Here is a 12,500-nt window from a genome sequence, read left to right as displayed (position 1 = left end):
TGCTTGAGTTGCGCTCAGGCATCGGCTCATTACCTGCGGTCGGCTATCCCTCAGATAACCGCCGTTCAGGCTTTGTCATTTTTATTTGTGCTTTTTTTTATTTGTTCTTTTAACTATGGATCTTACAGTGAGTCTGCAGTTTTATCAGGTATTGTTTTTTATTTGTTTTATTTAAGATTGCCCCTTTTTACGTGTATTTGTGTTTACTTTTACCGGAGGTTTTATTTCATTGTGTTCCCGCTTTTTTAAATAATAATGGTATTGAGTTTTGCCTTTTGTTTGCTTTTTCCAACTAAATATATCAGATAAAGTTTTATAGTTCATTTAATTTACTTTAACTCTTTCTATTTTAATAATAACTTTAATTTACTCGTATGATTTCACTTTTACGTTTTATCAGTTTTACACATTTTTGTTTTAAATTATCTATATTCCTTGTGAGTGCTTTGGGCAAAAGATTATTCGCTCATCTTTTCTTTGTTCATGAAATGACGCTACCAACCATAATACCGCACAAGACAAACGTCAAATGACAATTTCTTTGTGCCGGAACAGGAAGCCGGAGGCTTAGGTCTCGTTGGCTCCTACGGCCCCGCAAACTAGGGGGGAGAGTCGCAGACAACCCCTACAGCGGATAATGGTGGCTTAATCGGTGGGATTGATTGAGTGTTTTAATTAATGATGACGTCTGGAGTTGTTCTTGTGCTGATGTCCTTGAGTGTTTTTAAGATTTTGCCCAAGCATACAATGATGATAGTTAAAGGTTAATGAAGACTGGTGTAGAGTACGATATTGTTCAGTATGTACGTAATTTTTTGTGTTTACTTTGAGTTTTGCTTGTTGTTTTAATGTGATTTACCAGCTTTAAACCTTTAGCTCTTATCATATATTATTTTCTTGTATTATTTGTTTACGAGTTTATGGTGATATCGTTTTTGTGTATTCTGTCGTTTCCAGTTGTGACGTTTGATTTTTGTGTCTGTGTTTGTCTTTGACTTTGTTTGATATTCTATGATGGTTAGGGAAAGGAGGAAGAAGTCTCAGCCTGCGCCTGAGCTTGAGGATGAATCTCGCCCCAACCTTGATGATGAAATCCTTCTGGTTGATGAGGTTACGGAGTTGAGGGGGATGATTAAGGAGTTAACGAATCAGGTAAAGCGGCTCGAGAGGGAGAAAGATAACGACCGTGATGAAATAAAAGGTTTACTGGAAAGGTTAACTTTGAGGTTAGACTCTGGTGCCACTACAAGTGCTGCAGAACCACAGGGTGCCACTGCGCTTTCACCTCACACGTCACCCGTGAGAGGAGCTATTCCGAGAACTACCAGGCGGTTAATTGTAAGAGACACATCGCCAATGCTCACTCCGGCGAATTTTAGTATTCGGGCTGACTCACACCCGCAGGTTACTGTTGACCCTTCATCTTCTGTAAGGCCCACAGTTGCTCCCCGCAGACTGTTTACGCCTCCTGGTCAACAGGCGTCACAGCCAACTTACCTAATAGTTTCTGATCGAGATTCTATCTCGAAGTTTAAAGCTGAAGCCCCAGCTTCTCAGCCACTTCGCAGAAACCAAGAAGTCGAAGGCTGGATTAGACAGCTTGAAAATGCAGTCAAGCCTGCCACTGATGAGGCTCTGATTCAGGCTGCAAGAGCACATTGCAGAGGCCAGGCTGAGTTGATAATCAACTCACCTATTTTTGATGACATCTTTTCGTGGGTAGAGTTTAAACAAAAGCTACGACAAAAATTTAGAGGAACGTGCTCAGCCTCTGATTTTTTCACTTTACTGTATGAAGTGCGTATGCTTGCAGGGCAGGCTCCTCTGGATTTTTATGTAATACTTGAGGGAATGGTGTATCAAGGCTATCGAGATCACCGAGAAGCAATAGGTAACCCTGAGGTGTTAATTCGAAGGGTATTTTTGCAAGGATTGCCAGGCTGGCTAAGAGAGCTTCTCGCTCTTAAGGAAGGTGATTCACTTCAGTCACTTGTTGAAGCCTCACAGCGGTTATGGAATGCCAGAGTAGGAGTGTCTAGCCATGATGAACCTTCTAAACTTCCTGCAGAACCACGAAGATCTGGTGTTGCAGAGATCTCTCGTGACCAGCCTCGTGCATATCGCCAAAGAAATCAGCGATCGACAATCATTTGCTGGGGATGTCAAAGAGAAGGTCATGTACGAAGAGAATGCCCCTTTCAGGATGGCCAGAGAGGAGGAGCTCCACTCACCTCTGGGTATCAAAGGAGCCCAAGGAAGGTCAGTTTCCGAGGACCACCAGATTTCTTACAAAGGAGAACGACAGTTGACAGAGGCTGCGGTCCAGACAATATCTGAGGTTACTGAGATTTCTGCTCAAGGACCATGTGGGAGACCTCTAGTGAAGATCTGTGTTGGAGGAGTAGCTGTTACAGCTTTTATTGATACTGGATCTGAAGTTACTCTGCTTAAAATGGGTGCTTCGCAGACAATGACACCAAAAAGAATTTATCATGAGGGACGTGGTCTTCGAGGAGTTTCAGGCCGGCTCTTCGAGGCTACATCTGAGTGGGATGTTGATGTATCTATTGGTAATGGCAGGAAAATCCGAAAGTGTTGTCATAGATTGTGTTTGGTGGAAGGTATAGATTTCCCAGGGGATGTTCTTATTGGTATGGATTTTCTACAGAGGTTCTGTTACCAGTTGGTACATAATCATACTCCACGAAAAGATTACCTGAAGCTTCAAGGGATAATCCTCCCTATAACTTATGGTGTTGGGACGACTTTAGGTATCACTGCTGTAGCCGAATTAACTCCTAAGAATCAGTATCAGAAGTTAGCACTCAGGAGAACCACTTTATGTCCTCCTCGTAGTGGTCGTTATGTTTTCGTGACTGTGCCTCAGACATTTAATGATAAGGAAGTGCTATTAGAAGCGGCCACTGACAAAGTTGTCGTTCCTAGGACGGTAGTTGTGCCTGAGAATGGAATTGCTTCTGTATGGGTAGTGAATGGAGGAGCTCGTCCCATTCACCTGCAAAATGGTACACACGTGGCAACAGGAGCACTTTGCACAGTGGTGGAACTGAAGCAGTCACCTGAAGGATCTTATCCTGTTGAGCAGCAGTTTATGGGTAACTCTACTGATGCTGAGCTTTCCTCTGAGGAATCCAAGAATAGCAGTGATGCCTCTGATCCAGATTTTAGATTTGAGGATGATGATTTTGATGAAGCTTACGGTCAACTAGACTTCGGTTATGATGTTGATGACTTTGTTGTTTTTCCTGAAACAAGTTTAGATGATCCTCCAGACATTGCATCTGTTACTATGGCAACAGACGATCAAGAAAACGGCCCTGATTTGAGCCATTTATCAGACAGGCAACGCGAAGGTATTCTGACACTTTTGGCTAATTATCCACGTCTTTTTAGCTCAGATAAGTTCTCTATTGGCACTGTGCCAGATGTTCAGCACTGTATACCTACACATGAGACTCAGCCATTATGCACACGCCAGTGGCGACTACCTGAAGCAGCTAAACAACAGATACGGGAGGAGTGCGACGCCATGCTTGAGGCTGGTGTGATTGAACCAAGCACATCACCCTGGCTCTCACCCGTAGTGCTTGTCAAAAAGAAGGATGGAACAGTTCGCTTCTGTGTAGATTATCGTCGGCTGAACTCTGTGACAATAGCTGACACCTACCCTTTGCCAAGGATTGATGAGCTGGTGGATGAACTCAGAGAAACAGCAGTCTTTTCACTACTTGACAGTAGGAGTGCTTACTGGAGTATCCCTGTGGCAACTGAAGATAGGCCAAAGACGGCATTCAGCGATGGTTATCGTCTTTTTCAGTGGCGACGTATGCCATTTGGTTTGTCTACGGCACCTACAACTTTTCAGCGAACTATGAATGCCATTCTTAGCCCAGTTCTCGGCCGGCATACATTAGCTTACCTAGACGACATTGTTGTCTACAGTAAGAACTTTGACGAACATCTGTGTCATCTGAAAGAAACACTGGATATATTAGATTGTGCTGGATTCAAGCTAAATGTTAACAAATGTGAATTTGTTGTAAAGAACTTCAGGTTCTTAGGATTCCGAGTTACTCCTGAAGGTATTCTCCCTGATCCTGACAAAGTTCGAGCAATTGCGGAGATGCCAGCCCCAAAAACAGTCAGGGGGGTAAGAAGATTCTTAGGAGCTACAGGATTCTTCAGAAAGCATGTTCCTGATTATGCTAAAGTAGCTGCACCTTTAACCCAACTCATCAAGAAAGATACTAGATTCAAATGGACAGATGAGTGCCGGAAAGCATTTCAATCTTTGAAAGATGCTTTGATGAATGCCCCGGTTTTGCGTAAGCCGAACTTTGATCTCCCATTTGAGATACACACTGATGCATCACAAGTTGCCATCGGTGCTGCATTAATGCAGAGAGACAGTGAGAACAAGCCCCATGCCATAGCCTACTTCAGTCGAAAGTTGAGAGGACCAGAGACTCGATATTCTGCTACTGACTCAGAAGCTCTTGCCGTTATTGAAAGCGTCCGGCAATTTGACCCTTATGTATATGGTCGCAAATTCACGGTGTACACTGACCATCGACCACTTGTGTACGTTTTCACAAAGAAGACAAAGTCCCCAAGGATGTCTAGGTGGGCATATGAACTGTCTGGCTATTCATTTAACATTCTGTACAAACCTGGTACCTCACACCACATTCCAGATATGTTAAGTCGAAATATTTCAGCAGTGAGTATAGCAGATCCAGATCCAAAGACCATGAGATCAGAACAACTGAAGGATCCGATGTGGCATGAAATTATTGCTTATTTGGAAGAGGAAGCAGTTCCTCACAGAAAACCTCCACGCCCTCTAGAAGAATTTGAACTCCAGAATGGTGTTTTGTATCATGTGAAAAACTTACCTGATCGAATTGTGAGCCAACTTGTGGTTCCTCGACAACTTCGAAGAAGTGCATTAACATTAGCCCACTCTTCCCCAATTGCCGCTCACCCTGGTGTATTTAGAACATTTGTCAAACTTAAGGACATGTTTTATTTCCCAAATATGCTTCGTGACGTCAAGGAGTATGTTGCAGCCTGTGAGGACTGCCAACGACGAAAAGGAAGCCCAAGAAAGGCTCCTCTTGCAAAGCCGCCGGATGTCTCAGTTCCTCTTGAGAAAATAAGTGCAGACTTGATTGAGCTAGGGAGATCTGAGGCTGGTTATCGTTACTGTCTGACCATCATTGATCATTTAACTCGTTACGTCCAAATTGTTCCATTGAAAACCAAGGAAGCCGACTCTGTAGCTGATGCGATGTTCCGAGAATTCATTACGATCTTTGGTCCTCCTCGCCTTATACAAACTGATGGGGGATCTGAATTTAATAATCGGCTCTTTAAGGAATGCTGTCGACTACTGCAGATAAAGACAACCTTGACAACTGCTTATCATCCTCAGGCTAATGGGATGATAGAAAGAACAAACAGAGTAGTTAAGGATGCAATTGCATCCCTTGCAAATACAACACCTATTCGATGGGAGCAGCTTATCCCTCAGGTGAGGCTGGCTCTTAACAGCGCCATTCATCGTAGTACAGGAGATCAGCCTTTATACTTAATGACAGGTCATCATGGTCATTTTCCTGTTGGATTAACCAACGATCTTGTCTACAATTCAGAGTCATCTAGAGCCTTTTATAATGCTCTCAATATAGCTCGTAAGGTAGCCCTCGAGACTACAAGAACCGCAAGGGAACAGTGGACACGAGATTACGATAAGCGGTCTGCCAAACCAAAGGCATTAGCTGAAGGAGATCTCGTCTTATATAAGAATCGAGCTCGTAAGACTGGGGTAGATAAACTGCAAAATCCACGCTGGTCAGGTCCTGCACGCATCAAAAAGAAGATCGGTCCTGTTACCTTTTTGTTGAAAGATATCTATCAACCTTTTAATGAGAAGCAATATCACATTAATGACTTGAAACCCTTTAAAGTCTTGGGTGAGATCACTTACCCAGAGTTGTATGATGAATATGGTCCTGATTTTGTTGATCCACTTTTGGATGATGATGCTGAACCAGGTGTAATGTTACTAGCATCCTGTATCAAAATGTAATGTCTTGTTCTTATGTTTTACTTTTAACAATGTTTTGTTTTAGATTATCTTAGTTTTTATATGTTTTAAACGATATTAAATAATGCCAATTATGTCTGAATCCAAGCCATTTTTATCTCCTCGGGCAATCTTAAATAAACAGATAGACAATATCCTGCTTTATTAACAGCTGCTTTCCTGGTCACTTTCACATATCTTAATAAGCCTGCGCAACTCCATTGGGGTTTGGGAGGGGATTTCTCTCATTCCAGATGTATGAGCACGTAACCACACCCTGTCCTGGTCTGTGAATCCTGTGGAAGTAACCTGAGATGGAGGTTGATGCATAGGTGTCGAGAACCTGTGGTTGGAGATGAGGGTGCTGCAGTACCTGTGATGACAATGGAGATGTTGGAGTTATCACCCGTCAGTGGAGACTACTGTATTGACAGCAGCAGTCTCGAGGCAGCATGGTCGATGTTAAGACTGTCGGGGGGATGTCACAGCCACTTCCGGAGAGAGGAAGGTCAGGGAGAGCTTCGTCACCGTCGTCTCACGATGTCCCTGTGATCTAACCGAGGCGCCCTAGAACACCCCAGCAGAGGATGTGAGCAGATCTCGCTAGTAGGGGCAGTTGGACTTCGAGGACCAGCCATATGAGACGTCGTGGACTTCGCTCTACTAGGTGGGGGAGGGGTTGTAGTGAGCTGCCGCTCTTACTGCCTCTTCCGGCGACCCATACCCACTCAGCGTCACCCAAAACCCCCATGAAAAGTCCCCGCGACCAATATTGTACGTCTGGACCAGGGCGCGAGGATACTGACGGAGGCACCGCAGGAGGCGCTGTAGAAGGTATTGCCTGACGGAGGCGCTGCAGGAGGAGGATGGAGACGCCCTGGACATTTTTAGTATCCTGACGATATCTGGCCCAAGCTATTTATGGTACAACGTCCCGATGTCCCACTCGAGGCCTGCGAAGGATGACGTCGGGAGGTCGCCCTCATAGCTACGGGAATACCAAGATGGCGCCCAAGATGGCGACAGACAAGGCCGAGGGAAAATCTACAACGGGCATTTGGCGCCAAACCCCTCAGCTAGCCCACGGAAATATTTGTTATCGTTTATTTGAATTTATGTATGTTTGTTCTTTTCTTTTAGTGTTTATATTATTGTATGTGTATTTTTCTTCATTTAACCTCCTTTACTTTTTCAAAATACGGCAATCCATTACTAAAACTTTAGTATTTAAAGAAATATTCAGAGAAGGCAGACGACACTTAACTATGAAATGAGTCTAGCTGCGCGAACATCTCCTGGCGCACGACCTTGTTTGCATAAATAAGGTGGGGTCAACCACCTTGCTTGAGTTGCGCTCAGGCATCGGCTCATTACCTGCGGTCGGCTATCCCTCAGATAACCGCCGTTCAGGCTTTGTCATTTTTATTTGTGCTTTTTTTTATTTGTTCTTTTAACTATGGATCTTACAGTGAGTCTGCAGTTTTATCAGGTATTGTTTTTTATTTGTTTTATTTAAGATTGCCCCTTTTTACGTGTATTTGTGTTTACTTTTACCGGAGGTTTTATTTCATTGTGTTCCCGCTTTTTTAAATAATAATGGTATTGAGTTTTGCCTTTTGTTTGCTTTTTCCAACTAAATATATCAGATAAAGTTTTATAGTTCATTTAATTTACTTTAACTCTTTCTATTTTAATAATAACTTTAATTTACTCGTATGATTTCACTTTTACGTTTTATCAGTTTTACACATTTTTGTTTTAAATTATCTATATTCCTTGTGAGTGCTTTGGGCAAAAGATTATTCGCTCATCTTTTCTTTGTTCATGAAATGACGCTACCAACCATAATACCGCACAAGACAAACGTCAAATGACAATTTCTTTGTGCCGGAACAGGAAGCCGGAGGCTTAGGTCTCGTTGGCTCCTACGGCCCCGCAAACTAGGGGGGAGAGTCGCAGACAACCCCTACAACATACGCACACATGCAGGCGCACAAATCCTATGCGTAAATTAGGAGCTAGACTAGTTCCGACCAGCCTCTGTAAGATATATGCATAGAAATATCCGCGTGTATCTAAATAACTAGGCAAATAGGGAGAATGAAGGAAGAACAGAAAGGGAGTATCTCTAATGCCTTTGTCATCTCGAAATGTGCACCAAACCTGTAAACCCGATATCCAGTAACTCGGCAGAAACTAAAATAAGGTGTTCCATACCGTAGAGTTCTTCCTTTGGAAACTCCCCGCTGGTGGTCACAAAGGAAACAGCTGGACGGAACCACGGCGTGTCAACAACTGTGCGAAACCTTGACATCCTACAATATGACGGTAACAGCAGTAATAAGCCTTGCGAGGAGGAAGGAAGGAGGAAGGAAGGAGGAAGGAAGAGAGCTGGAGACAAAAGATTGGATCTAACAGAAGGAAAGAGGAGAAACAGTTGAAAGAGAAAAAGAGGTGGACGGAAGAAAATAAATGAGGGGAAGGAGAGATGAATAGGGAGGGAAAGGGAAATGAAATTGAAGAATGACAGAGGGATGGAAAGAGAAGGGTAAGGACAGAGGAAGATAAAAGAGTGATGGAAGGAAAGAGGGAAGAACAGAGAGAAGTACAGAAGAGAGGGAAAGGCAGATTGAAGGAAGGGTTAAATGACAAGGAGGACAGAATAAAATAGAGGAAGGAGGAAAGGACAAAGACAGATAAAGGAAATGGAAGTGAAAATATAAATAAAGGGAAGCACGAATATATCGATAAAGGAAGATAAAAAGGGGAAGAAATAGAATCCAAAAGAATGAAGAAGAAAGAGTGAGGGAAAGGGATGGAAAATAGAGGGGAAATAAAGAGGTAAAGTTCTGTGATTTCAACACTGATGAACATTTCTTATGTTTTTTTTTTGTTTTTGTTTTTTTTATAAGCATCTTAGGTAACTCTCCTTCAGCATCTTTATAGGCAGAATCCTTTAGACTGAAGTGCCGTAGATAAGCCTCTTAGGTAACTTTTGTTCCGTACCTTTATAGGTAGGACTCTTTTAGAGTGAAAGCCTGCAATTTTTTTCATCACTAAAGAGAGATGTTGCATAAAAAATGGTTATGATGCTCTCTATGTGCCTCGGTAAACCAAGCAAGCCAGCTCGAGGGCCCGCCGCGGCACACAAGCCATACACGTAATACGTAATACACGCTTGCATGCATGCATGCATGCGCACACATACACACACACACACACACACACACACACACACACACACACACACACACACACACACACACACACACACAATAAGCGTATTCATGTATGTATGTGTGTATGTGTGTGTGTTTGTGTGTGTGTGTGTTGTTTGTATGTGTGTGCGTGTGTCTACATCAATATGATATGATGTCTCTATGTACATACACATGAATAAATAAAGAAAAAAAAAATCCAGATAGAGACGCAACAGAAAACACGACGTCTAAAAGCAGAAGTACTTTGAAATCGTCCTTCTCCTCCCGCCGTCGACCTACACACATACCAGTTTTCAGCATCAATATTTGACTTGCACTCGGCTCTCCTCGCTCGCTTAAGGAGGGTCAACAAAACAGCCTGACGCAAACAGACTTCTTAAAGGAGCTCCCTGTTTAAACAGATCATTGCCATGTGAATCAACCAAGCATTGTTGTTTGTATACCGTATTCAGGTACGCTTGGCTTCCGTTGGCCTGTTTTCTTGGGAGATAGCTGAATGTCTTGTTGATATTTCTTGCATGTACTCTATACTAAAGAGCTGACTCTGTTAATGTGAGATTCATTTATGTTATATATTTGTGGCAAGAATAAGAGAAGAAATGAATTTTCGTGAATGTATCCGTTTGTGTGCCATGTATATATATATATATATATATATATATATATATATATATATATATATATATATATATATGTATATGTATATGTATATGTATATGTATATATATATATGTATATGTATATTTATATTTATATATCCTTCACAAAAGTAATATCAAGTATCACATTCAAGTTCATAGCTAAGACATCAAACCAAAAACGTACGCTAGAAATAAAAAAAAATCACCAGCTGGGGCAAACGATCCAGTCTGCGGCACAAGGAAGAGGGAAGAAGTGAAACGAAAAGGTAAGGGGGAAAGGAAAGAAAAGAAGAAGAAAGTAGTCCGACGAAAAAGAAAAAGAAAAAAAAAACAGCGCAGGGGAAGAGCAAGAAGAAATGAAGAAAGAGATTGAGGAATGTTAAGAGGGTGAGAATTGCTTGCTATAAAGGACCGAAGATAGCGATGAATGGAGAAAGAGAAGGTCAAGAATTGTGAGAAGGAGAGGAGGAAGGATAAAGCAGATGAAAGAAGATGAGAGATTTCGATGGTGGAATATAAAATTTTTAAAAAATACACCATTCTCATTTTTTTTTTTTTTTTTTTTTTTTATAGTGGATTGTAATATTTACTTTATCTGTCTATTTGCTTCTCTGCGTGTGTTTCGATTTACACTTTCTCTCTTAACCATTATTTATTGAATCCTCTGTTGGCTGCAACGATATTTCATATGCATTTCCCCGTTCCTATTATATTTTATTTGTCTCAGACTGACTGACAGAGAGAGGGAGATAACAAGGAAAACTGTACAGCTTGCAACAATCAATCATGATAAAAGCTTTTTAAGCAGGGTTTCTGCAGCCAAGAGAAAGCCAAGCGATGCACTTGTCTCAATCTGAAAGGATAGCCACGAGTTTGGCAGTTTCGCTAATTCACACGATTGGATATATCAGGGATGACAGATGAACAAATATAGATATATTCTAAATAAATATAATTATCTTGAAATCGTTAAAATAGTTTCTTCTCTATGTCCGTTAAATAGCTTTGACGTGATCTTATTGTTAAAACAGATAAAGGATGGACTTTTCAAATTATTACTTACGCTGTTTATGCTCAGGATCCTTTCTACGAGAATTAAGTTAGCAACTGAAGTCACTATTTATAAAGTATTTTTTTTACATCTTACAAGGTGCAAATATTGCTTCTGACTAACATCACAAATATCCATCTAAACTATCAGCTGGCATTCCCTCTCCCATAAAAAAGTAAAGTAAAGTAAACTAGACAGATAAATTATCTCTGCCTACGAAACCTCAATGACTGAAAATAGATTTATACAGTCAGAGTGATAACTGATGCTAGTGTTAATATGTTCAAAGAACTTATACTAAAAATATATGTAACATATTGTAAGAGCTAGATCTCTTCTTAACGAAAAGATTTCTTTACTTTAACTGTAACATTTCCAGGATCGTAAATTCCTTATAAATGGTATAATTATAATTTTATTATTGTTATATACAACGCTGGCCCGATTCGACAAACTTGTCTCTACAGAAATGTAGTAATAAAGACAGCTGCTATGCTGTATACTGCTAGGTAAGCAAATCAAAATGTATAGGATAATATTTTCCACAACAATTTATATGTCAGTAGTAACATAACCATCAATATTTTCACAGAAAGTATGAAGATGTAACAGGCAGTCAGTCAACATGTGATAAAGTTTACTTCCTGTGCAAAACGGGATTGCACAGGTAAGCAAATGACATCATCTTTTACTCAGTGTGATAGGTGCAAGTGAAAGAATGCAACACAGACTATTAAATCTCCAGTAGATATATTTTGACAAAATAATGCTTATAGACCTCCCTGACAATATACTGTCAAGTGAGAAAGCATTCCAAGCTCAGTTTTGCCACAAAATAAGTAACGGTGTGTCGTTGGCTTTTACCGGAGCGCGAACAATCAGAGTCCATAGAAATCGTTTGATAAAGTTCTGTACGGGCATTTACCACTTCTTGTTTTGCATTCTTGATTTAAAATAGGAGACTTTGTCCAAATTAACTCATGTTAATTTTGTTGAAAAACAAGTATCTTGTCCATTTTGAGAATCATAGCATCCAGTCTTTCGGTAAAACATTAAGTTTTCAGCCGACTGTCACATTTGCAGGTAGTTAACAATAAGGTGCAGGGGAGACGCTGCTACCATGATGACGGTACATTTCTAAACTTAACAATTCCGGTCATGTAGGAACTGCGCTTAAGATTCGAAGTGAAACTCATTAGGTATTTTAACTTCCTTAACAAGTTCTCTCCCGGCCGCCTCAGCGTCAACATCTCTACTCCTGACACAGCTCCTGCACCGAAGCTGCCACCTCTTCGGGCTCTCCGTTGACGTTTCCCGCCTTCTGAGGATTTGTTGCTGTACATTACATGCAATCTGCGTTATGAGTCTGCCGGGAGACAACTCACCCTGCCAGAGACACTCATCTCTCTCTCCGGATCCAGTGGTCCCTCTTGGGGCTGCTGATGGTGTCGCTTCGTCGGTGTCTTGGGCCGAACCGC

The sequence above is a fragment of the Penaeus chinensis genome, chromosome 19 (assembly GCF_019202785.1).
Source record: "Penaeus chinensis breed Huanghai No. 1 chromosome 19, ASM1920278v2, whole genome shotgun sequence".
In the NCBI taxonomy this organism is placed as follows: Eukaryota; Metazoa; Arthropoda; class Malacostraca; order Decapoda; family Penaeidae; genus Penaeus; species Penaeus chinensis.
The sequence above is the reverse complement of the archived record's forward strand: the minus strand, read 5'-3'. Positions refer to the sequence as shown.